Genomic DNA, 24,835 nt, shown 5'->3' with positions numbered 1-24,835 from the left:
GCAGCACAGGATCTGAAGGGCCCCACATGGATGGGTCTGTTCCAAGCTGACTTTATAAAACCCAGACCAAAGCTGAGCCTTTGCAGTGCTCTACGTGGAATGTCCCTCAGGATTCCAACCATGCCCTAGCTCAGTAGCCACATCTGAGACACATTACAAAACCAGAGATGCTGCCAGTAAAGTTTTTAGCATCTTATTTTCAAAAACATACAATTTGGGTTAGTAAACCCAATATCGTCTCAGCAGGTTTACTTCCATAACTTCAAGCATATAGTTGCTTATTTTCTCTTCCTTGAGTTGGTAAAATTTAATGAATGAGATTAACTTATTAGATAGGGAGCATAATAAAACATGTTAATTAACTTTAAGGGATATGTTAAAATCATAGAGTGAGGAAACTGAAAAGAACCTAAGAGATCACAAAGGTCAGACTCCTCCCATCACTCTGGCGTCCATGGAAATAAAGTTCTGAAGGGTTTCTATGACTTGCCCGAAGGCACACAGTTATAGAGTGCTAGAATTAGAGTTTGATCCAAAGCCTTCCGATTTTCAGAACAATGTCCTCATAGGTACAATTCGCAGCTTTTTATTATAATTCAATTGTACTGAAGCATAGTCTACCAAAATACGTGATTCACTATTCAATCTGTCCTCATATATCTAATAAAAACTTTAAGTTTTGAGTTATTTCATTCTCTGGAATAGACATTAAATTCATTGCTCACTGGAAAAAAAAAAAAAAACCCACCTCAAACTCTTTCCCTTATTGAGGGATACATACTGGCTCATTTCTTGAAAGGTACTTACTAATTTGCATCAAAAAGCCTACTTAATAGAACAGTGGTAACTCTCATATATGGCCAACAAGTTCACCAAAGCCAAATATGTCTACACTGTGATTCCTGAATTCCAACAGACATACAGAAGGTCCACGGAAGCTTCACTTTCCCACATCCTTTCACACTGGGAAGCCAGAAGCAAGAAGAGAGTGATCAGGATTCAAAGACACGGCACAGTCCCTAGGAGGACACCCTCAGGGACCCTACCCTACCCCAGCCACGCCCTACAGCCTAGGTTACCACCCAGTAAATCCATTACAAAGGACTCACCCACTGATGGAATTACAACCCTCAGCCTCAACTACAACAACCCTGCACACAAGATCTAGAGCAGACATTCAGCATTTAAACATAAAAGTAGCTATGCTCATACCATACCACCAATGCCCTCCCTAGTTAATATTGGAAAGCCCCAAACTCACACAAACATGAAAAATTTTCTAGTGCTTCATACAAATCATCTAGGGCTATTATAAACACTGGCACTAAGACTAGACAACCAACATGGTTCTGGGTTTGTTTGTTTGTTTGTTTGTTTGTTAGATTTTCTTCAGTTCTTTATTTTATTTTAATTTATTTTATTTTTGTGCAGGTCTGGGATGGAACCCAGGGGCATTTAACCTCCAAGCTACACCCCCTGCCCAATTTTTTATTCTTTATTTTGAAACCGGGTCCCACTGAGTTGCAGAGGGCCTCACTAAGTAGCTGAGGCTGTCCGTGAACCATGATTCTCGGGTCTCAGCTTCTAGAATGCTGGGATTACAAGTGTACGCCACCACGCCCAGCTGATTTTCTTCAGTTCTAAAGTCACGCATGCGTGATTATATAATCCTGGTACTCGGGAGGCTGAGACAGGAGAATTGCAGGTTTGAGATCAGTGTCATCAATACAGCGAAACTCTCAGCAACCTAGTGAGACTATTTCAAAACAAAAAATAAAAAGAGTTGGAGTTGTAGCTTGGAGGAAGAGTATTCCTGGGTTCAGTCCCCAGCACCACACAGACACATACACAAAAATAAATTCAAACATGTTTCCAAGAAAGAAGAAAAGGCAGGCCAATGAGATAAAAGCACCAAGGAAAGAAGCTGAACGGAATGGTAAGCCATGCTCCAAGCTGGAAAGGTGGCTGAGATTGAAGGAAGGAGAAGAGATAAAGCGGGCGGGGATGGTGGAAGAGTGAAAGAGAAAAAGAAGTAGGTTATTTTGGGTCCTGATTCCTTCTTAAAGCCTTTTCCCAACAAATCAAAAGGACCTTAGGGGAATAAAAATAAGAGGAAACTGATAGGCTTCAATTGATAAACTGAATATATAAAGAAAGAGTATTAGTGCCCAAGGAACTTAAAAAGGCCCAGGAAGAGTCAAAAGTGTCCCAAACCCGAGGAACAGGGAGTTGAGGTGTTTCTGGGGCACCTGGGCCCGGCCACCAGAATGATCCCCTGTCCCTTTCTGGGGCCATCAGAGAGAGCAAGCATCTGTCTGCAGAACAGTCAGTCCTTGAACAATAGACAGATCTTCATAATATGGTTTTCCATGAATTTCACTTTTATCCTATGTTATTTGCAGCACTTGCATGCAAAGAGGACCACACGATCCACAAGAAATGTGCTGGAGAGGACTGCGGTCAAACGTGTGGCCCCCTCTGCATGCTGCAGAACAGAAACCCGCTGCGTTCCAGGCCTCGCTGACACCCGGTTACACAAATACGAGGCACAACTGTCAAAGCAAGTGTCGAAATGATTATTTCACACCAAATACCAGATAATGAGATGGCACCACAGTTCCCTGACATGCTATCTTTTTTCTTGTGAATTTCAAGTCACATCAGGAGGAGGGGGTTTGAAAGCTTCTAGAAAGCCCAGAATTAAGAGACCAAGGGGAAATTTTAAATCTACCTTCTATAGCTCAATCTGTTCAAAATGGTCTTTCCTTTTCAGAAAGGGTTAGATGTGAATGGACTGACCAAGAGTCAATGAACTTGCCACGTTAGTGACACAACCCAATGAGATCCAGGAAGATAATAAAACTGCCGCAAAGATGTAACAAAAAGTGTTGGTGATAAAATTGAGACATATTAAAATCTGTGCTCGCATCCATGATGGTGCAACAGTGCGTCACGGGTTTCAAAATGACTCTTAACCCCTGAAATTGAACACCCCCTAAATATCTAATATTTCTAAAACTTTGCTACCAATTCTGTAGCTTACAGCCACCAATTTCAAGTTTGGTATCACTTTAATTCACTAACGTGGCACCAAATGCCAATGTCTTCTTTCTGATCCATAAATGCCTGATCAATTGATGTGCACAGCTTTCTAGAAGACAATAAGATGATGGGATGTGGTGTAGAAAAGGGGCGAGTTGGGCCAAGAAAACAAAGCTTTCATGCAAATCTAAAACAGCAGCAGCTTCAACAACATGCAAGCCAGGGGGTGTGGAACTTGAGTAATCTATGAGAAGAGGAGTTACAAAATAATCCTTACTATGGCTTGCCAGTACAAGCATTAAACTTCTTAGGCAAGATTCAGCCAATGTACATGTGTTGCTTCTTGTGTGGGACCCAAAGCTATAAGCATCTAATGAAATATATCTTTTATTTTGTAAATCTGTATGTATTCTGTGATGGTGACTCCATTAATAATGACCTTTAGCTGTCAATAAACTACTGTTGACCTGAGTTCCTCCTCTAATGTTTTACGAGGGCGGAGGACATCATGAATGACCGATGGCATCTTTCACATGGACCACAAAAATTAAGCAGAAAAATTGATGTAACCTCACATCTATATGGCTTGGTGGTCCATTTCCAGGCATAAATAATATCTACCGATGTCATCAGGAGAGACCTCTGAGAGACTCTCCTCTGTAAACACAATGAGGACGATGTCAGAGATGATCAGAATCAACTCTTTCAGAACTTTGGGAGTTAGCAAAAGGCATGAAGCAATCTGGGAAGTCTTATTCAAGGGGGGCGAGAGATTCGTGGTAAAGTAGTAAGCTCTATGGTGTTTTTAATCTACTCTATTCTCACCTCTTGCTCCCTGGCTCCATGCGGTTAAAAACCACTAGCCTTCAATCGTGGTAAAACCAACAGCCCATCAGCCACTGGAGGAGGCACCACTGGACTGGAGCTCCTTCAAAGTCCCATTCCAAGAACACTGTCATTGACCAGTCGGGGACATCCATATGCACAGCTTGCTTACTTAATGTGACCTGGCACTCACCCAGGGAGAAGAGCCTTTGCCCAGGGGCATTTGTCAAAAATAATCAGCTACAATTGTTTATCATCACAGCCGTCAGAGGGTGCATGGAACAAACAACAAGCAAACCAAAAACTTAAAAGAAAAAACAGGGTGTGTGATATTCACAGGGGACTTTGAAAAACACTGCCATATTCCTGGGAATCTACAAGGCCCTGCGCTTGGTGGGTGAGTAGCTCCCTGTAGGTCCTGCACATGCTCAGTAAAGATGTAGGGAGGCCTGATGCTCTTACCTTCCCAGGAATCTGAGACTCTCAGCACAAGCAGAAAATGGAGGCTGCGGTGGAGTTGCAAGCTACCCACCAGGGCACTGAAGGCATGCTCCAACATGCTCACAGCACCCCTCTGCAAAAACAGAGACTCGCTGGCTTTGAGCATCTAAGGAAATAGTCTGTTCAGTGTTTTCTGACCACTGAACCAATTTCACTGGCCACAGATGGCAGAGTACAGACTCTACAAAAATTAGCTTGAAAAAGTCACTAAATAAAAACAGAGAATCCTGGTGAGGAAGGAGAATCTGATTTCCAGAGCTGATACCTTATATTATCTCAGTTTTCAACAACAACAAAAAATATTACAAAAACCAAACTCTCCAAGAAAATATGGCCTATACACAGGGGGAAAAATTAGTCAATACAAATTGTTCCTGACAAAGTCCAGAAATTAAATTACTAGACAAACACTTTAACTCAGCAGTTAACGATGCTCAAAGAACTGAGGCAGGCCATTTCTAAAGTACTAAAGGAGAGCAGGAGAATGATGTCTTGGTAAATAAAGAGCATCAACAATGAGATTCAAATTATGGAAGAGAACCAGATGAAATTCTGGTGTGAAATACACAAGAATGGAAATAAAAATGGACTCTTGCTGAGCAGGAGATGTGAATAGGTGGAATAAAGAATTAGTAAACTTAAAGACAGGGTGATTAAGCCGGGCATGGTGGCGCACACTTGTAATCCTCCTGCTTGGGAGGCTGAGACAGGAGGATTGTGCAGGTTCGAAGCCAGCCTCAGCTGGCTTAAGAGACCCTGTTTCCAAATAAAATATAAAATAGGTCTGGGAGTGTAGCCTGGAGGTAGAAGGTCCCTGGGTTCCATCCCAGTACCACCAAAAAAAGATAGGGTGATTAAGCTCACTTGTTTTGACTGAGATTATTCGGTTTAAGGAACAGAAAGACAGAAACATAAATAAAAATTAACACAGCCTTAGAAATCTGAGAGATTTCTGTCAAGTCATAACAACCCGAACCATTAAAGCTACTAAAGAGAGTTCCAAAAGAAGAAAGTATAGGCCAGAAGAATATTTGAACAAATAATGACCAAAACCTCCTTAATTTGAAGAAAAACACCAATCGACACACCCAAGGAGCTTTATAGGCTCCAACTAGGGCAGACGCAAGGGAGAAGATAAGAGAAGCAATTTGTTCTGCACAAGAGCTCCTCACTGAAACTAACTGTTGCTTTTTCTTTTCTTTTCTTTCCTTTCCTTTCCTTTTCTTTTCTTTTCTTTTTTACTGGGGATTGAACCTAGGAACACTACATTGATCTCTATTAACAACCACCACCGCCACCACCCCTCCTTATTTTTTTTATTGAGACAAGGTCTCACTAAGTTCCCCAAGCTGGCCGGGACCCTGTAATTCTCCTGCCTCAACATCCCTACATTAAACCTCTGCATTACAGGTGTGTACCACTAGGCCCAAATTTTCAAAAGAAAACAGGGGGCAGAAGTCAGTGGTAGGACATTAAATGTGTGATCTGTGAGGTCCTGGGTTCAATCTCTAACACCACGGGGTAGGGGTGGGAGTTAATTGCAATCACCAAAGCAATCATTAAAAAAAAAAAAAAGAAAGAAAGAAACAAGGGTGGGGGGGGGAGGAAAGATGAAAGAAAAAGACTGTCAACCAGAAATTTTATATCCAGAGAAGCTATCCTTCAAAAATTGAAAAATAAATTCAAACAGTCTCAGATAAAAACAGAGAGACTGTTTTGCAAACCTGCCTTACCAATACTACTAAAGAGGAGACCTTCAGGCTGAAATGTAAGAACACTGGAAAGAAACTCCCACCTACGTCAGAATCAAAAGCACCAATGAAGTTACAGCGGGGGCGGGGCGGGCAACACGCCAAGACCCCAACGCATGCGCGTCTGTACCACTCTGAGCTGCTCTACGACATAATTATAACACACCACTAAAAATGTATTTTTAAAAACCCAAGCTGTAGCCGGGCGTGGTGGCGCACGCTTGTAATCCCAGCATTTGGTAGGCTGGGACTGGAGGATCACGGTTGGTGGACAGCCTCAGCTACTTAGGCCCTCTGAAAGTGAGACCTGGTTTCAAACTAAAGAATAAAAAACAGGGCAGGGGGTGTAGGTCAGAGATTGAATGCCCTGGGTTCCATCCCCAGACCGCAAAACAAAACAAAAACCCAAGTTGTAAAAGTAAATATAGAAGACAGTAGAACTGTCTAAAAATCTTATTTTTTTATCTGATTTCAAAGACAATTGCAGAGAGCAGTAATTACAAATCTGCATGGACGGCCACATGCTGTAGAAAGATGCACCGTGGATGGCGACAGCAGCGCAAAGGAGAGGGGAGGAGGGAACCTGGGAGCACCGGCGTTTTCATTTGCTGTTATAACCAAGTCGTACGAATCCAAGCTAGGCTCTCATCAACTAAGATATGAACGGTAGGAAGGCTGGCTATGTAGCTCAGTCGTACAGTGCTTGCCTATGAGGTGTGTTGGATGGGGCCCTGGGTTCCATCCCCAGCACTGTCAAAAGCAAAAACAAAAACAGAAACAAGAGAAAAAGTTAACTGTAACCCCTAAGGCAGCCACTTAAAAAAAAAAGGACAAAAGAGAGAACAAAGGATTTAAAATGGCACACTAAAGAGTATGTACTCATTACAAATGGAGGGCGTTACGGGTTGAATCATGTCCCTTAAGAAGGTATGTTGAAATCCTAACACACTGCAAATAGGGTCTTCACAGATGTAATCAAGTTAAATGCATCAAGTACACACAGGCTAGGCAAGCTCCCTACCACTGAGCTACATCACCAGCTCACAATTAATATCCCCATTTATAACCATCTAGTTTGGATTAACATCAACTGAACTGTAACATATTGCAAATGGGGCCTGTATAGATACAATCAACTCAAATGAGGTCATCCTGCATTAGGATGGGCAGGAATCCAGGGACTGGTGCATAGGAGGAGGACATTCCACACTGATGCAGAGAAGATGCCACAGGAGGGCGGAGCCAGAGGTCAGAGCGCTGGGTTCACGGAGCTCAGAGATGCCAAGGACCATCACAATACCGCAAGTCAGAAGAGAGGGATGATTCTCTCGCAGGGCCTTCGAAAGGAACTACAAGCTTTTTTACGCCTGGAATTTGCACCTTTAGTCTCCAAAACGATGCAGGAATTAATTTATTTTTTGAGATACTGGGGATTGAACCCAGGGGCATTCTACCTTTGAGCTATACCCCCAGTCCTATTTTTTATTCTTTATTTTGAAACAGGGTCTCACGAAGTTGCTGAGGTGCCGTGAACCTGGGGTCCTCCCCTCCCAGCCTCCCAAGTACTGGGATTACAAGTACGTGCCTCCATGCCTGGTTCAATTTCTGTTATTTTAACCTACCCAATTTTTTTGTTTGGTTGTAGCAAATGAACTAATAAAAAGGCAGTAAGAAAGAATAGAATCACAACAATAACAAAATTATTAAGGATCTATTGAAATAGGAAAAATAAAGACTGAAAATATAGTAGCAATCAACTAAATGATTGATGTCTGACATTTATTTCAATTGATCAGAATGTAGTTTGATATTCAATATAATATTGAAAATTTAAAACTAATAAAAAGTTTCCCATTAAAAAGCCAGTTGTGGTGGTGCACATCAGCAATCCAGTACGTGGGAGACTGAGTCAGGAGGATCATAGATTTGAGGCCAGTCTTGGCAATTGAGTAAGACTCTTAAAAAAAAAAAAAAAAGCTCAGAAGTAGAATATCCCTGGTTTCAATCCCTAGTACCACACAAAAAATAAAAATAAATAATAAATTAGCCAGGCATGGTGACATGTGCTTGTAATCCCAGCATTTGGGAGGATGAGACAGAAGGATTGCGGTTCATGGACAGCCTCAACTTATGCTTTGTTAGGCCCTCTGCGACCCAGTGAAACCATTTCAAAATCAAGAATAAAAAATAGGGCTTGGGGAATAGGTTGAAGGTAGAATGCCCCTGAGCTCAATCCCCAATCCCCTCCCCTCAAAAGTTGGCTTTTTACAATGTATTTTAGGGCTGGAGATGGACCTCAGTGGCAGAGTGCTTGCCTGGCATGTGCAAAGTCATGGGTTCCATCCATATATTAAAATAAATTTTGTAGAGCTTGGGATGGAATACAAAGTACATCATAAATATTATTTATTTCCTGCCAAATATTAGAAGCAGAGCAATCTACCACATATCTTCTATAGAGCAACAATGCTTCATATGGAGCAGACTTTCCGTAACAACTTTTCAAAATACAATTTCACGTGCCATAAAAAGGCAAACCCAAAAAGATTTTTTCCCTTAAACTAACGAACAATTGGAAAACTTTCAGCACTAAACGATCAGTTTAGTTTTCTCTGATCCATATGTTGCATTCTCTGATTCTAAAAATTTTTATAAACCATTTGTGCACTTTATAATCGATTCGATAGTCCTGCTACAATATGTACAAATAGAGGTTTTATACTTTTTTGTTGGTACGTGTGGTGCTGGGAATTTAACCCAGCGGCATTCTACCTCTGAGCTACACCCCCAGCCTGATTTTTTATTCTTTATTTTGAAACAGGGTCTAAGTTGCGGAGAGCCTCACTGACTAGCTGAGGTTTGTGGCGAACCTGGATCCTCCTGTCTCAGTCTCCTAAGTACTGGGATTACAAGTGTGTGCCACCATGCCCAGCTGTTTTATACTTTTTTGGTACGTTACAGTCTCACATCATAATACAGTTCATGGTGATGGTGACACTCATACATACGGCGCTTGTTGGGCTTTCCCCTGCTCGGTCCCCATTTCCCGCAGCAATACTTATATTAACAATAAAATGTTAATAAAACCTCAAATGCTTCCAATTTAGGACATAATAATTACATACTGTTAAGTGGAATTAACAGATTCTTGGGCTTGGATAATTTGTGTGGTAGAAAAAAGATGTAGAGAAAAGAATAGATAGATATTAGACCTAAAAATAAAAACCAATATAGTAGATCAGAGATAAACAGAAGCAGACTAAGGAAATAACTTTGCTTTCTGACATCTATGCAGAATGTTCCTCAACTATTCTATGAACCATTAACTTCATTCCCAGCCTTCCTGTTCTACACCATGAATCACCTAAAAAATCCCATTACCCACCCAATGTAAAATATAAAGATTTCATTTGACTAAGTGCTGAATTAGCAAATGCCTTAGGTAGACTTTCACAGGCTATCAGAGCAAAGAAACCACGCAGAAAAATCTTGGAATCTGGAGAAAAGTATAAGGGAAAGTAAGTTGATTGCCACATGTGTCAGCCCTTTCTGCGTGTGAAGAAGTCAACGGCAGCTTTCCTCAATGGTCTGAGATACTGGGCTTCCTAAATGAAGGAGGAAGACAAAGCCCAGGCATGGTACATCTGGTCCAGCAGAGTGTGAACCAAGCTAATTGTGACAGATGACATAGAAGCCTTCTCAGCTACTCTGGTACAATTAAGGATTCAGGGGAATGGCAAAGGGAAATGCCTTTATAGAGGCAAATTAAATTGTACACATATCTAATGTCCTTCTATATAAATGGAAATGTACACCAGAATACTAAAAGGGGAAGTATATTTGTATGTAATAATTGAAATATTTAAATTCCCAGGCTTCTCAAGGATGCTAGGTGTGTGTGTGTGTGTGTGTGTGTGTGTGTATCTTTGTATCTTACTGTGTTTTGTTAAAGGATATGTGCACAGAATGATGTGGCTCCAGCTACTCAACTATGACATTGGTTTCCTTATGAAGGATTTGCCAAGGCTTTCTCACTCATTACCCAACCCATATTTTATTCCTGTGTTGTTCTTTACCACTCAGGAAAATTATCTCTTCTGTGACTGAACATCCATAGGTCACTGCATTTCACCATATTTGGCATTTAATATCTCAGGCTAACAACAAGAAGAAAAGATAGTCAATGATATTGGTAGTTAAGAAATTGAGAACATTGTAGCCATAATGTGGATTAAAGTATTTTTGGATAACCAAAAATGGCTTGGCCATTTCAATTCCCACAATGGGTCTATGCTCCCATGCATAGTCTGTAATTTGGAAATTGGAGCTTCCAGTGAAGGCCACAAGGCAGGTCTCTTTAGAGTATTAATGGCCACATAAACAATTCTGAGGCAAGGTATTTTCCATTGGGCCCCCCCAAAATTAGAGGTTCCCAATATTTTTGATACAAGAACCCTTTGTCAGCCGGGCATTAGTGGCACACACTTGTAATCGCAGCATTCGGGAGGCTGAGACAGAAGGATCCGCGTTGGCAGCCAGCCTCAGCTGCTTAGTGAGGCTCTTTGCAACTCAGTAAGACCCTGTTTTAAAGTGAAGAATAAAAAATAGGGCTGGGGTGTTGCTTGGAGGTATGGTAATAATGCCCCTGGATTCCACTCCCAGTACTGAAAAGAAAATTATCCACAAAATAGTTCCTTTCCCCTTGAAAATGTAGCTGGGATGATGAGCATCAAATAACATGCAGAAGCATCATCTGTTCTGAGACCAAGTCCACCTAGGTATGAGCATGTTTCTTTTCTGGATCCTTTAGTCCATGTGCAGTCATGAGGCAGAACCACCCAGCGTTGATATTACAAACGGAAGCTCGGCAATAGGAAGCAATAGGCAATGTCAATCTACCTGCGAGTTTGTAGAGTGGGGGAAACTCCTGGGCTTTTGGGGCAGGGCAGGAATTAGGGGCTGAAGCCTTGTCAAAAGAACAAATGAGTAATTACAGAAACAAAGAGACCGAGACCCAAGTAAGGATGGAGATGCTAAGGGGAAGATACTCTTAGTGGCTAGGCCTGCCTAAAATTTTGCTGACTCTGAGGCCCAGATCCACCAGGCGAGTTGAAGAGTTAGAATGTTGGGTGGAGCCTACTAATTGTGCTTCCCAGAAAAGTAAAGTAAAGGTACCCAATATTTTTGATACAAGAATGATTTGTTCACAAAATAGTTCATTTTCCCCTGAAAATATAGCCGGGACGATAAGCAAAAAATCAGATGTAGCTGCAATAAAGACTCATCTATTCTGAGATTAAATCTATCTTTTTTTTATTTTTTAGCCATACTAGGGATGGAACCCAGGGGCATTCTACCTCTGAACTACATTCTCAACCCTATTTTTTACTCTATATTTTGAAACAGGGTCTCACTGAGTTGCAAAGGACCTCACTAAGTAGCTGAGGTTGGCTGTGGACCGTGATCCTCCTGTCTCTGCCTCCCAAATGCTGGGATTACAAGCGTGCACTACCATGCCTGGCTTTAGTCTATCTAGTTTTGAGCCTGTTTCTTTTCTGGGGCCTTTAGTACACTTGCAGTCATGAGGCAGAACCACCCAGCCTTGATATTACAAATAGCATTATTTTTGAGGGGGCACAATTGACGAGCATTTCAATATCATCCTCAATCAGTAGCAGTCAAATCACTCGGCAAGCTGGTCTCAGCCATCTCTTCCATCCCTCTCTCCCCTTCCAGAGAGGATGCTCCCAGCTCTGAGATTCAGGCTCGCAAGATGGCCTGATAAACGTGGTTAAATGGATATGAGACTTTCTAATAGTTGATGAGTTTTCTGCCCCAAAACTTTCAGATTGGCATATATCTTTATTTCAACTTTCAGGGGTTTCACTGACCTCTTGAAATGTGTTTCATGAATGCCATGGTAAAAAAGAAATAGAGCACTGATGACAATCAGCAGTCAAAGCGCACATGGACATATCTCAAAAAACCTATATATAGATGGTGGAAATAAATAATTTTTCACTTCCATTTTCTTGCTCATAATAAATCACCTACCATACCCTTTTATTCATCAAAACCTTAACATATTTTGAGTACAGAATCTGTTTACATAGTTTTCTATTTTTCTGGAAAGTATAAACCCTATGCAAAAAAAAAAATATATATATATATATATATACACACACAACACCCACTTGAACTGTTGAGTTCAGTTTAGAAGTTCAGTGTTGCTTTCTAGAAACAAGTGCAGCAGGGACTGAGTTTGCTATTATTTTGAAATTAGAATTCATTTTTTCAAAGTCTGCCAAGCCAAATACATTACTGTTGTTCATAAATTGTGCTGCAACTGAAGTCCTTGACAGATATATCTACTATCTTTCACTAGATATACTCATTTTGCTAAATATACAATTATGTTTTAGAGCACAAGTTCACTGAAGTAGAATTACACATACAAATACCAAGGGCAGCAGGAGGCTGATTATAGTGATTAAAAGGTTTCCAGCTGGGCCTAGTGGAGCATACCTGTACGTACTCCCAGTTCTTGGGACTGAGACAGAAGGATCACAGGTTCAAGGACTCATAAACCTAGAAAGTAGTGACACTCATCAACCTAGTAAGACTGTTTCAAAATAAAAATAGAAAATAGGGCTGGGGTTGTTGCTTGGAGGTAGAATGCCCTTTTATTTAATTCCCAGTAACAACAACAACAACAACAACAACACAAACAAAAAAGATGTAATATTTAAAATATCACTACTTGTGATTAACATTATGATGACATGCCACATAAATGTATTAAATATGCATCTTAGATCATGTTAAATATCTTAATTCATAAAATGAATGGCAGTGGCAATGTATATATTTGGGCAAAGATTTTTCCAGCTCAAGTTCCAGCAATATAAAATTTAAAATATATAGTTTGTGTTATTCATACTCTGGATGTGGGAACAGACCTTAATAAGAGCATGAAACTATAGATTAACTTACTTGACCCTTCTGGGGAAAGCTTTAATGATCAATAAAACTCTGAGACAATTTTGTTCCATATAGGTCTTTCCAAGGGAGGTAACAGCTACTTTAAGCTATCCACTATACATAGAAGACTTGAATAGCTTAAATAAAATCCATAGATAATTTCCTGTTTTCCTTACTCTTCCATAAAACTAAAATAAAAAAAAATGGTTTTAATTTCTTCTTCCTGACTATCCATTGCTAACTTTTTTTAAAATATTTTTTTATTGGTGCATTGTAATCATATATCACATTGGAATACAAGACTTGAGAGGATATACAAGCACACATCATCCAATTAGCCCTCATCCAGCCCCCATCCCATTCCCTCCCCTCCCTCGATCCCATGCTTGTTTGGTGATTAACTTTGGTACATATGTTTATGTACCTCCTGCCTTTAAAAGAGGCTCCATCCTCCCCTATTTCATTGCTAACTTCTTTAATGGAAATTCTAACTAGCAGGAGGAGAGCAGGAGAAGTCAGGGGCCTGGATAACCTATCACTTCACTAGTCAGACAGGGAGCTTATGTGTCTTTGTCCTACACATGCTATTACTGTGGCATTTCAGCAGATACACTCTCCCCACCATCCAGTGTTATCTTCACAAAAATGTGACTGGCAAGTGAGAAACATACAGGCCAGCAAACCCCAAGTTCTTCCAAAACAGAGCACTCAGGACAGATAAGAAGCTACTTTAATGATGAGTCATGCAATCATCCATTCAGTTGAGCTAGTAAACGAAACCTAGAGCGACTATATCATACAATCTGCATCTACTGAGCAATGGTGAGCCCGGGACATGAATGCACAGCAAAGTAAGACCTACAGGTGGCAACGGTTGTGATGGGTCAGTAGGTAAGCACGCAATCATGTGGTCCTCGAGGAGGATCAACTGGGACCCGTTCTGGAAGAGTCTGCGCAGGGTTCTTGAAGACAAAGTGTGGCAGTAGCAAACCTGGCTGGGTCTAGTGAGACTTGAAACCAGTTCCCTGGCCAACCAGCTAAAAGGCATAGCCAGATATTTAACCTTTCTAATACCTAGCTTCTCAACCAATAAAATGAAGGTAATAATATCACTAGTGCTAGCTTGTTATAAAAAGAAAAAGAGATGTGGGAAGCAATCTACCTGACTTCTTCAAAATATTAAACACTTGTTTTTTGGGGTTTTTTTTTTTTGTGTGTGTGTGTGGTACTGGGGTTCCTGGAAGCCCTTGATAAATTGTACTGCTATTTTTTTTATTTTATTTATTTTTTAATTGGTGCATTGTAGTCATATATCAATCACATTGGAGTACAAGACTTGAGAGGATATACAAGCACATATCATCCAATTAGCCCTCATCCAGCCCCCATCCCATTCCCTCCCCCTCCCTCCATCCCATGTTTGTTTAGTGATTAACTTTGATACATTTGTTTATGTACCTCCTATGTTTTAAATAGGCTCCGTCCTCCACTATTCCATACCCTCTGACTGGTCACATTAGTTGCTTCACTATGGGGCCCTTTCTATAGCTCAACCTCTTCCTGTTGATTAGGGGAAGCGTCTGATTTATATTTTCTGCGATATTTCTCTGTGGATGCCTCGTTGCAAGTACCGATCCCACTCTTGACGGCCCCAGTAGTGGCCTAGCTACACGGTGGACTGATCCAGTCCTCGCTGGCTCAAGCAGAGGCCTTGCCTCATGGGAGGCCCCAATTCTGGTCTCACTGGCCCCAACACCTGCCTAACCCCTCAGTTGGCTCCAATCCCGGTCTCAGAGGCCCCAGTAGTGGCCTTGCCTCACAGCAGGCTCCAATGCTGGCCATTGGTCCCGGCACCACCCTAACCCCTCGGCAGGCTCCGATCCCGGCCTCGGAGTCCCCAGCACCAGCCTAGCCTCATGGCAGGCTCCGATCCTGGCCTCTCTGGCCCCAGCACCGGCCTAACCCCTTGGCAGGCTCCGATCCCAGCCTCGGAGGCCCGAGTAGCGGCCTTGCCTCCTGTCAGGCTCGGATGCCAGCCGTTGGCCCCAGCACCGGCCTAACCCCTCGGCAGTCTCCAATCCCGGCCTCGGAGGCCCCAGCACCGGCCTTGCCTCACGGCAGGCTCCGATGACAGCCTCGTTGGCCCCAGCCCCAGTCTAACCCCTTGGCAGTCTCCAATATGGCCTCGAAGGCCTCAGTAGCAGCCTTGCCTCAAGGAAGGCTCCAATGCCGGCTGTTGGTCCCAGCACAGGCTTAACCCCTCAGCAGGCTCCAATGCCGGGCTCGGAGGCCCCAGCACCAGCCTTGCCTCACAGCAGGCTCCGATACCGGCCATTGGCCCCGGCACCAACCTAACCCCTAGGCTGGCTCTTATCTTGGCCTCAGAGGCCCCAGCACCGGCCTTGCCTCACGGCAGGCTCCGATGCTGGCCTCGCTGGCCCAAGCACCAGCGTAACCCCTCAGCAGGCTCTAATCCTGGCCTCGGAGGCCTCCGTAGCGGCCTTGCCTCACGGCAGGCTCCAATGCTGGCCATTGGCCCCGGCACCAGCCTAACCCCTCGGCAGGCTCTTATCCCAGCCTCAGAGGCCCCAGCACTGGCCTTGCCTCACGGCAGGCTCCGATGCTGGCCGCTGGCCCTGGCATCGTCCTAACTCCTTGGCAGGCTCCGATCCCAGCCTCGGAGGCCCCAGTAGCGGCCTTGCCTCACAACAGGCTCTGATGCCGGCCATTGGCTCTGGCACCAGCATAACCCCTCGGCTGGCTCTTATCCTGGCCTCGGAGGCCCCAGCACTGGCCCTGCCTCACAGCAGGCTCCGATGCCGGCCTCGCTGGCTCCAGCACCGGCCTAACCCCTCGGCAGGCTCTGATGCCGTACTCACTGGCCCCAGCACCGGCCTAACCCCTCGGCAGGCTCCAATCCTGGCCTTGGAGGCCTCAGTAGTGGCCTTGCCTCACGGAAGCCTCCGATGCCGGCCGCTGGCCCCGGTAATGACCTAACCCCTCAGCAGGCTCCAATCCAGGCCTCGGAGGCCCCAGCACCGGTCTTTCCTCACGGTGAGCTCTGATCCTGGCCTTGCTGGCCCTGGCACTGGCCTAACCCCTCAGCAGGCTCTGATCTTGGCCTCGAAGGCCCCAGTAGTGGCCTTGCCTCACGGCAGGCTCCGATGTCGGCCATTGGCCCCAGCACCTGCCTAACCCCTCAGCAGGCTCTGATCACTGTCTCTGGGGTTATTATTTCAAAGGTTCCAGGTGTAACGTATCAGATCTCTGCCTCCCCTGAGTACTGGCCACTGCCATTGCCATTGCCTCCACCATTTCAAATCCTTCCCAGGCTCTTTTTCCACTCTGAATGTTGTCCAGTGTTCCTAAGCATGCGCGACGGTAGCATTCGATATTTGGTGTAATTTCTCCAAAAAAAAAAAAAATAAGGTTGGTAGGATCCGGTTTCTGCTTCTTCTGAATACAAGTCTCCACCACCATCGCGGAGACTGCTTTCAACACCGCCTATCTCCTTGGTCTCCGCTAAACTCTTTCCTTACAGGTGATGTCCAAGATTCTTAACCATATAGAGAAATAGCAGTCCTCCTTCACGGGGAATTTTTCCATAAGTTCCAGTGCATTTAGATAAGTTTTGTCTGCATCTCCAGTGTCCTGGCATCCGCAACGGCTTTCTTAACTCCTCTCCGATATTTTTCTTTTTCTTTTCCTTTTTTTTTTTTTTTTAAATAAGAGAAGACAGCATATGTGGTTTGAGGAGGTAGTGGGATCAGGCACTCAGTAGCACTATGACCCGGTCAGTTTCCCCATGGGTCCAGAGTGCTCTGCACTACTCTGCCTGGGGCCCAGGGTCCCGTGACCTGGCCCCGGCTGGCGTGCCCTGCGTGACCCCCGCCCGGGACCCAAGGTACTGGGCCCGGTTTTTCCAGTGGTCTGGTGTGCTACGCGCGACATGGCCCCAGCTTGCATGCCCCGCGCGACCCCTGCCCGGGACCCAGGGTACTGGGCCTGGTTTCTCCAGGGGTCTGGCATGCTATGGGCAGTTCGGCTCGGGGCCCAGAGTCCCGCGACCCGGGCCCCAGCTTGCGTACCCCGTGCAACCCCCACCCAGGACCCAGGGTACTGAGCCCGGTTTCTCCAGGGGTCTGGCGTGCTACGTGCGGTTTGGCCTGGGGCCCAGAGTCCCGCGACCCGGGATCCGGCTGGCGTGCCCCACGTGACCCCCACCCAGGACCCAGGGTACTGGGCCCAGTTTCTCCAGGGGTCTGGCGTGCTATACACGGTTTGGCCCGGGGCCCAGAGTTTCGCAACCTGGGCACCGGCTTGCGTGCCCTGCGCGATCCCTGCCCAGAACCCAATGTCTTACTGACCCCGGTTTCTCCAGGGGTCTGGGGTGCTATGCGCGTTCCGGCCCGGGGCCCAGAGTCCTGTACTGCTATTTTTATTATTATATTTCGGTCTTGAATACACATTAACATCTCGAACAAACATACACCAGTGATACTTGGCATCTTGTTTGGCAAGAGCCACTGTGTTATCGTCATTGGTCTCAGTACGCCTTGCTGGGTTCACATGTGTTATTTTCAGTGTGAACTAATACCATGGCTAGGATATCCTACAACCAGGAGGGCAAGACTAAGCCAGGGCGTTACAAGATGCTTAGCTTTCTGTAAGGCCAGGGTCCCTTGGAAAGGGATGTGCAGGGTCATCACATGAGCAACAGCAATAGGAAAACGAATCCAGGGAAAATAGTTTCCATTTGCCACTAGAGGGGCAATGCATTAATCAACACATGTACCAGTAAACATTAGCATATTTGATAGGCAGATTACTACCAAATGGCATCATATAGTATAAGAAAGAGATAAGGTAAAAATTGTAGGAGTATGAAATAGTTAGAAACATGTATATGTATATATGTCTGTATCATATATGTGTGTGTGTGTGTGTGTGTGTGTGTGTGTATATATATATATGTATAGAAACATATATACCTGTGTGTGTAGGCTACTTAGCGGTCATCCTAAGGGTATGAAAGGACTAAGAGAATGAGGATGTAATGATGCAATGAAAAAGTATCTTAATGACCTTTGATGTCATGTTAAAGAGCTTCTCTTCTCTTTATATTATAGGCAATGGAAAGAAACGAGCAGGCTTAAAGAAGAGGCAAAATACTCTGTTATCTTTCTTTTATTTCCATATGCAAAGTTAATGCACTATTGCATGTGCTCATAGCTATGTTTCTTCTATTTCATGGTGTGACCATTATATTTTATGCTTGTGATATCTCTTTGTCAGCTATGGCATCATTAAAATGAATTCTATATATTCTTTTTCTTTTCTTTTTTTTTTTTTTGCGGGTCTGGGGATTCTTAAGGCAATGAAAAGTTAAAAAAAAATAAGGATTGCAGATGGTCCAAAAAGACTTTATGACTTGTCTGCCTGCTAGTGATAAAGAGTTCTTTCTTTTATTCAGAATGCATTTATTTAATATCTACTATATAAAGGGCTGAACACAATGCTAAACTCTTGACAAAAACCTTGAAAGTATATCCTTTAAGTACAACATGCATCCTCTATTTCTATGGAGATTTAATAAAACATATTCTCAACCCATCTATTTTGGTAAGCATACTTTTAAATAATATACTAGAATCTTTGGGGTTTTCCCTTAAATAATTTTCCCTTTAAACCGTTCAGTGTGTGTGTGTGTGTGTGTGTGTGTGTGTGTGTGTGTGTGTGTGTGTGTATACGCATACATGTCTGATAACAGAGGCTAAAAAAAAAAAAAAACCCTCAAGAGTCAGGTGAATGTGAACAGAAAATAGCGTAGTGAAGTGCTCTGTAATTAAAGTCTGCCATGTGAAGCAGCTCCCAGAAACACAAGGCTGAATCTTCCCAATGAAAGTCTCAAGAAATCCTCACTCGGCAGGTATTAACACCAAGAGTGGCTATTTCAAGAGTGAGTTCCTTTTATCTCTACCCTTAAAAAAAACCCCACCACCTCCTTCACTGTTGTGTTTTTCTGTTTTCATCTTCTGGTCCCCCACGCCCTTTCTTCTTCAGTACTCCTTAGATAAGTCAAGTACTTTCTGTAGAGTGGTCTAAGCCTAGTGAGGGGAGAAGGAAAAAGGACAATGTGTTGCTGGGACCAGGACTGAGGATCACCAGAACTGGGTCCCCTTCCCTACAGCCCTTCTGAACAGTGGGAGCCACGTAAGCCTCCTGGAGCTCCGTTTCCTCCTCTGTGACACGGGATGTGTTTGCAGAGTGTGGCCAGCTCTTGGATTTGCCATCCAAAGGAGGGGGAGAAGAATCGCCAAGGTGCGGAGGTCTTCCCACAGTGGTGGGAGCTCAAGAGCTCTTGGGTCTAGATGGCTTGGATCTCTGATTCCTGCATCCATTTGTTTGCCGTTGATCTATGTTTTCGGATGGGGTTTTTGCCTCTAGGTGTGATACTACATCCTGCATTACTCTGATTATAAAGTTCCTAAGAACCAGTACCTTTCTCTGGGGATCAAGTTTCACCCCTGAAGTTCACTGACTTCACCATCTTTTGCTGCACCTTTCCCTACAGGGTGAAGACTTCAAAGTTCATGACTACCCTGCGGGCATCACAATTTCTTTATGAAGAAGGTTCTTTTTTTATTCACTCTTTCATACTGATTTATCGAGCACTCCTGTGTGGGGTAAAGCCAATAATGGGTATGACAGCATGCTCGCCACAGACGATGGCAAGGTAGGAGGCGAAGCCGACATTAGACGTATGTAAGAGCAAGGATTTTTAAAATATAATGTTGTAACAATCAAACTTGTAATCACATGCACTGTGATCCATGAACTGAACATCTGGTGCGTTCTGGGTAAAGTATAAAGTTGTATTTCGCATCTTCTGTTGATTCTGAGATACCCTAAGAAACATCTACTGGGAGGTCAGCAACTCTGTCTCTCCTTTCAGGACTGAATACTGGGATTTGCTATTTTTCTATGAATCTTGCAGTCAATTCAAATGCTGAATCTATTCCAAGAAGTCCTTGGTTGGTCACCTCAGAGCCAATATGTGTTTTTAAAAAAAAACTTTTTTTTTTGTGCATTATAATTATAGTGAGATCAAATATGTGATTTTTCTCACCTGTGTTTTCTACATATCTGAACCTGACTTCAGCTGCCACGATTCCTGGAACCCTGATCAAACTTTTCAATAAAAAAAAAAATTTTATAAAAGCTAGCATGTCAGTATACAATGCACACTGTGGGGCCCGTTTCCGTTCCTACCAGCCACACATCTAGTGCCTTGCCAGGTCCTCATGATGTACACTTCTAGTTAACTGAAAACACAGTGAGGCTGCCATAGACCTTCACATATTTGATTTTTACACAGAACCACTTGCTTCTTCAAGTGTTGAGTCAAAGTGTTAAGTAAAAGTTGACGTGCCTACAACTTATTTTTTAATAGCAAATCATAATCATCTCACACTATCTCAAGTACCACACTCAACATAAAACTCACATACCCTTACTGGAAAGGTCTAGCTGGGAAAATGTGAATAATGAAATAGAAATTGTATAATTTCTTCACTATACATTTATAATTAACAATAATCAGATTGTTATCAACTCTGTCTTCAGAATTTCTAAAATACTTACTCTGTGGGACTTCCAGGAAGATGGCGACCGAGAAAAGCGGGGCTTAAGAGTCTCGCTAACAACCAATCTCCATTACCACAAAAAGAGCGCCTTTCATAGCCAGAAAACACCATCACCAGAAAAACAAAAAAACCACCAGGCTCCAGAGAGAAAGCGGACTGAGAACAGAGCTCAGGGCCACAGAGGAGACACACGCGCCCGAGGACGCGGCAGCAGCGCCATACTGCCGGCGGCAGCGGCGAACTCAGCGGACGGCTACAGCAAGCCGAGGTGAGCCGATGCGGAACAGCCAGGCGGGATCTTTCGGCGCAGACAGCATTTAAAGCTCCCAGTGGCTGAGCTCAGCACACGCTGCAGGGATTCAGAGTGGAAATCAAAACCAGAGAAGAAAAAATACGCCAGCCTCATGGCCGAGGGCGTGGCAGAGGTGCCATATTGCCACCGGCGGCGGCAGCAGCAGTGAATTCACCGAGTCCAGTACAGCTACATCTACGTACTCAAGAACAGTGAGTCAAATTGCGGGCCACAGAGGAGAAATCCCAGTATTGTGCCTCCTGGGACTTGACCCAGTGAGGGAGTGGTGGTGGCAGAGATATCACACCATAGGAGAGCGTGCAACCTGGCACCCCCCATAGTTTAAAGCAGCCTCTATCGACTCTCTGGGTCGGAGACTCTGTGATACAACCCAGTAAAGGAGTAGTAGGGTCTGAGATAATACAGACTCGAGATCCAGAGCACATTAAGTGAAGCCATAGTGACCCAAGGGAAGAACCCAGAGAAGGCACAAACCTCCGAAATCATGGGAAAGAGGAATAACACTGAAGTAATGAATGTGCACAACCCCACAACATCAGAACCTGATAAAACAGAAAATCAGAGATTTCTAGAAGATCAAATCAGGAAAATAACTGTAGAAATAATAGAGGTGCTTCGAAAAGAACTCAGAGAGAGCCAAAAAGAGATAAAGGATGCAATTAATGAAGTAAAGGCCTCAATTCAAAGCACAAACAACCGATTAGACCACATGGAGAACAGAATCTCGCTCTTAGAAGATGAGCAATCCAAAAATGAATGCATAGTTTCTAATCTAGAAAAAGATATCCAACAGCAGGAATCTGACATTGAAGAAATATGGGCCCATCTTAAGAGAGCTAACCTAAGAATAATTGGAATAGAGGAGGGAAAAGAAAGTGATACCAAAGGGATCAACAATCTCTTCAAGGAAGTAATAGCAGAAAATTTTCCAAATATAGAGCAAGAGGTTGATACACAGATCCAGGAAACTTATAGAACTCCCTTTAGACAGGATCGGAGAAGAGGATCCCCACGCCATATAATTGTCAAAATGACCAATGTGGAAGCCAAGCAGAGAATCTTAAAGGCAACAAAAACAAAGGGCCAAGTGACATTCAGAGGCAAACCAATTAGAATCACTCCAGACTTCCCAAACCAAGTCATGAGAGCCAGAAGGGCTTGGAGTAACATATTCCAAACTCTGAAAGAAAACAACTTCCAGCCAAAAATTTCCTATCCAGCAAAACTTTCTATCAAATTAGATGGAGAAATAAGAAGCTTCCATGACAAACAGAAACTGAAGGAATTTATGTCTTCAAAACCAGCGCTAGAGAAAATACTCAAAGAGATTAACTACAAAGAAGAAATAGGTAACACTCACCAGAACCAGAGAAACAAGAGTTTCCATCCAACAGACAACTAAGATTGGTTATCTGTGGAGATTCATTATTTATGTTAGTCTTTTACCTATCTCTAAATTGTATTGTTTGCCTTTATTGTTGTTAATTTTTAGGATTTCTAGTTGGAATATTAATATACCTTCAGATATAGCATTTGGAAATATTTTATCCAATTCTATTAGTAACTTTTAACTGTTTACATTGTCTTTGGATATACAATATTTTCTTTTATTTTTTAGGGAGTTTGTATATTCTTCTGTTGCCTGTGCCATTGAAATCATATCCAAGAAATCACTGCCAATTTCAATGTTGTGAGGTTTTATGACCCAGATTTTCTCCTAAAAGTTTATAGTCTTAAGATTTATATTTAGGTCTTTTATCTAGTTTGAGTTAATACTTGTATGTGGGATTAGGTAAGGGTCCAATTTTATTCTTTTCCATGTAATTATTATTTTTCAACAATATTTAGTTAAAAGATTATTATTTCCACCACCAAATGTTCGTGGAAACCTTGTCAAAAATTTCTTGACAATATAGGGAAGAAGTTAGCTCTAGGCTTGTATTTAACTCCAATGGTCTATATATCTGCCTTTAGAACAGTACTACACTGTTTCAATTATTGTAGCTTTATATGGTTTGAAATCAGAAAATATACATCTTCTAGCTTTGTTTTTGCTTCGAGATTGTTTTGGGTATCTAGAGTCCATATTCCATATCAGGATAGATTTTTTTCTGAAAAATAAATATATGATAGTTTCACCTAAAAAAAAGAAAAAAATATTCTCTGGTAAGAAAGAAAGCAAAAAGAAATATTGAAATGTTATCTTTAAGTCATCAAAAGCTTGGTATCAGACAAATGAAACTGTTATGTGAGATTATCATTTTTAATTTTGGATAAATTGCTATAATACTAGATGTCAACCACTAAGCCAAGCATGGGAGGGAGGGATGGGGAGAGAATGGGGTGGGGATTGGGTGGGGGCTGACTGGGCGATGTGTGCATGTATGTCTACAAAAGTTTGTATCCCACTATGATGTATGAATACAGTGCACCAATAAAATAAAATTAAAAAAACAAAAAAAATACTTACTCTGTGGATATTAACATGGCTATTCAACAAAAACATCAGAAAACGAAGTCCTAAAATCAACATAAATAATTTTATGCTTAGATATTAATTTGCTTATTTTTTGGTACAGAGGATTGAAAGCAGAGGCAGTCTACCTCCAAGGTACACCCCAACCCTATTTTATTCTTCACTCTGCAACAGGGTTTCACTAAGTTACAGAGGCCCTCACAAAGTGGCTGAAGCTGGCCATGACCCTGCGATCCTCCTGTCTCGGCCTCCCAAGTACTGGGATGACAAGCGTGCGCCACTGTGCCTGGCTTTCATTTGCATTTATGTGTTAGATTTTTGCCACTATAGTTGCTGTGAACTTTTTAGGATATTATATTTCTGCAAAAATTTATGACACAGGACACAGTTGATGAAAAATAAAAGTGTCTCATTTATACATAACTAAGAGGATCCGGGTTTCAGGTCCAAAACTGTAAACTTAAGAGTCATCTCTCAAACAACAGCTGTGGATCCTAGCATTTGCCTGTATTCCTCTTCTTCCTCTCCTCTCCTTTCTTTTCTCTCTTCCTTCTTCCCTCACTCCCTTCCTTCCTTTTTTTCTGGTACTGGAATTCGAATCCAGGGCATTGTGTCTCTGAGTTATATATTTACTCTTGTCCTTTAAAAAAAAAAAAAAAAACAGGACTGAAGTTGCTGAAGGTCTTGCTAAGTGGCTGAAGCTAGCCTAAAACCTGTAATTCTCCTGTCTCAGCCTCTCAAGACCCAGATTGCAGGTGTGTGCCACCATACCTGGCTATCATTGCATTTCTTTGTGATACTAGGGATTGAACCTAGGGCCTTGCACATACTAGAGAAGTGCTCAACTACTAAGCTACAAGCCCAAATCTTTATTTTTTTTATTTTGTGACAGAATCTGGCTACACTGTCCAGGCTGGTTTCTAAGTTGTGATCCATCTGCAGTGGCCCCTGAGTAGCTGGGAGTACAGGTGTGCACTGCCTTGTCAGGCTTATTTAATTAATTAATTTATTTATTTGGTGGTACTGGGTTCCTGGAAACTGTTCTACCTCCGGTTACACTCCCAGACCTAATTTTATATTTTTTTTATTTGGAAACAGGGTCTCTTAAGCCAGCGCAACTGGCTTCGAACCTGCGCGATCCTCCTGTCTCCGCCTCCCAAGTGCAGGGATTACAAGTGTGCGCCACCACACCCGGCTTATGCTCATTTAATTTAAATGGCTCCTTTCATGTCCATATTCTTTGCTGAGATTCCTTAAGGCATTTGCATCAGTAACCACAGTTACATGTACACACATCCAT

At 42.9% G+C, this 24,835-nt stretch overlaps 1 protein-coding gene across 1 annotated transcript in view; it reads right to left on the bottom strand.

Moving 5' to 3' along the window:
• The window catches only part of CDKAL1 (CDKAL1 threonylcarbamoyladenosine tRNA methylthiotransferase), a gene marked incomplete at both ends in the record, with an annotated part of 604,736 nt that overhangs the window by 209,996 nt on the left and 369,905 nt on the right, over positions 1-24,835 (bottom strand). The window lies entirely within an intron of this gene.

Source organism: Muscardinus avellanarius, assembly GCF_963383645.1.
Source record: "Muscardinus avellanarius genome assembly, chromosome: 14".
NCBI classification, from domain to species: Eukaryota; Metazoa; Chordata; class Mammalia; order Rodentia; family Gliridae; genus Muscardinus; species Muscardinus avellanarius.
This window is presented reverse-complemented; position numbering and strand designations above follow the sequence as displayed.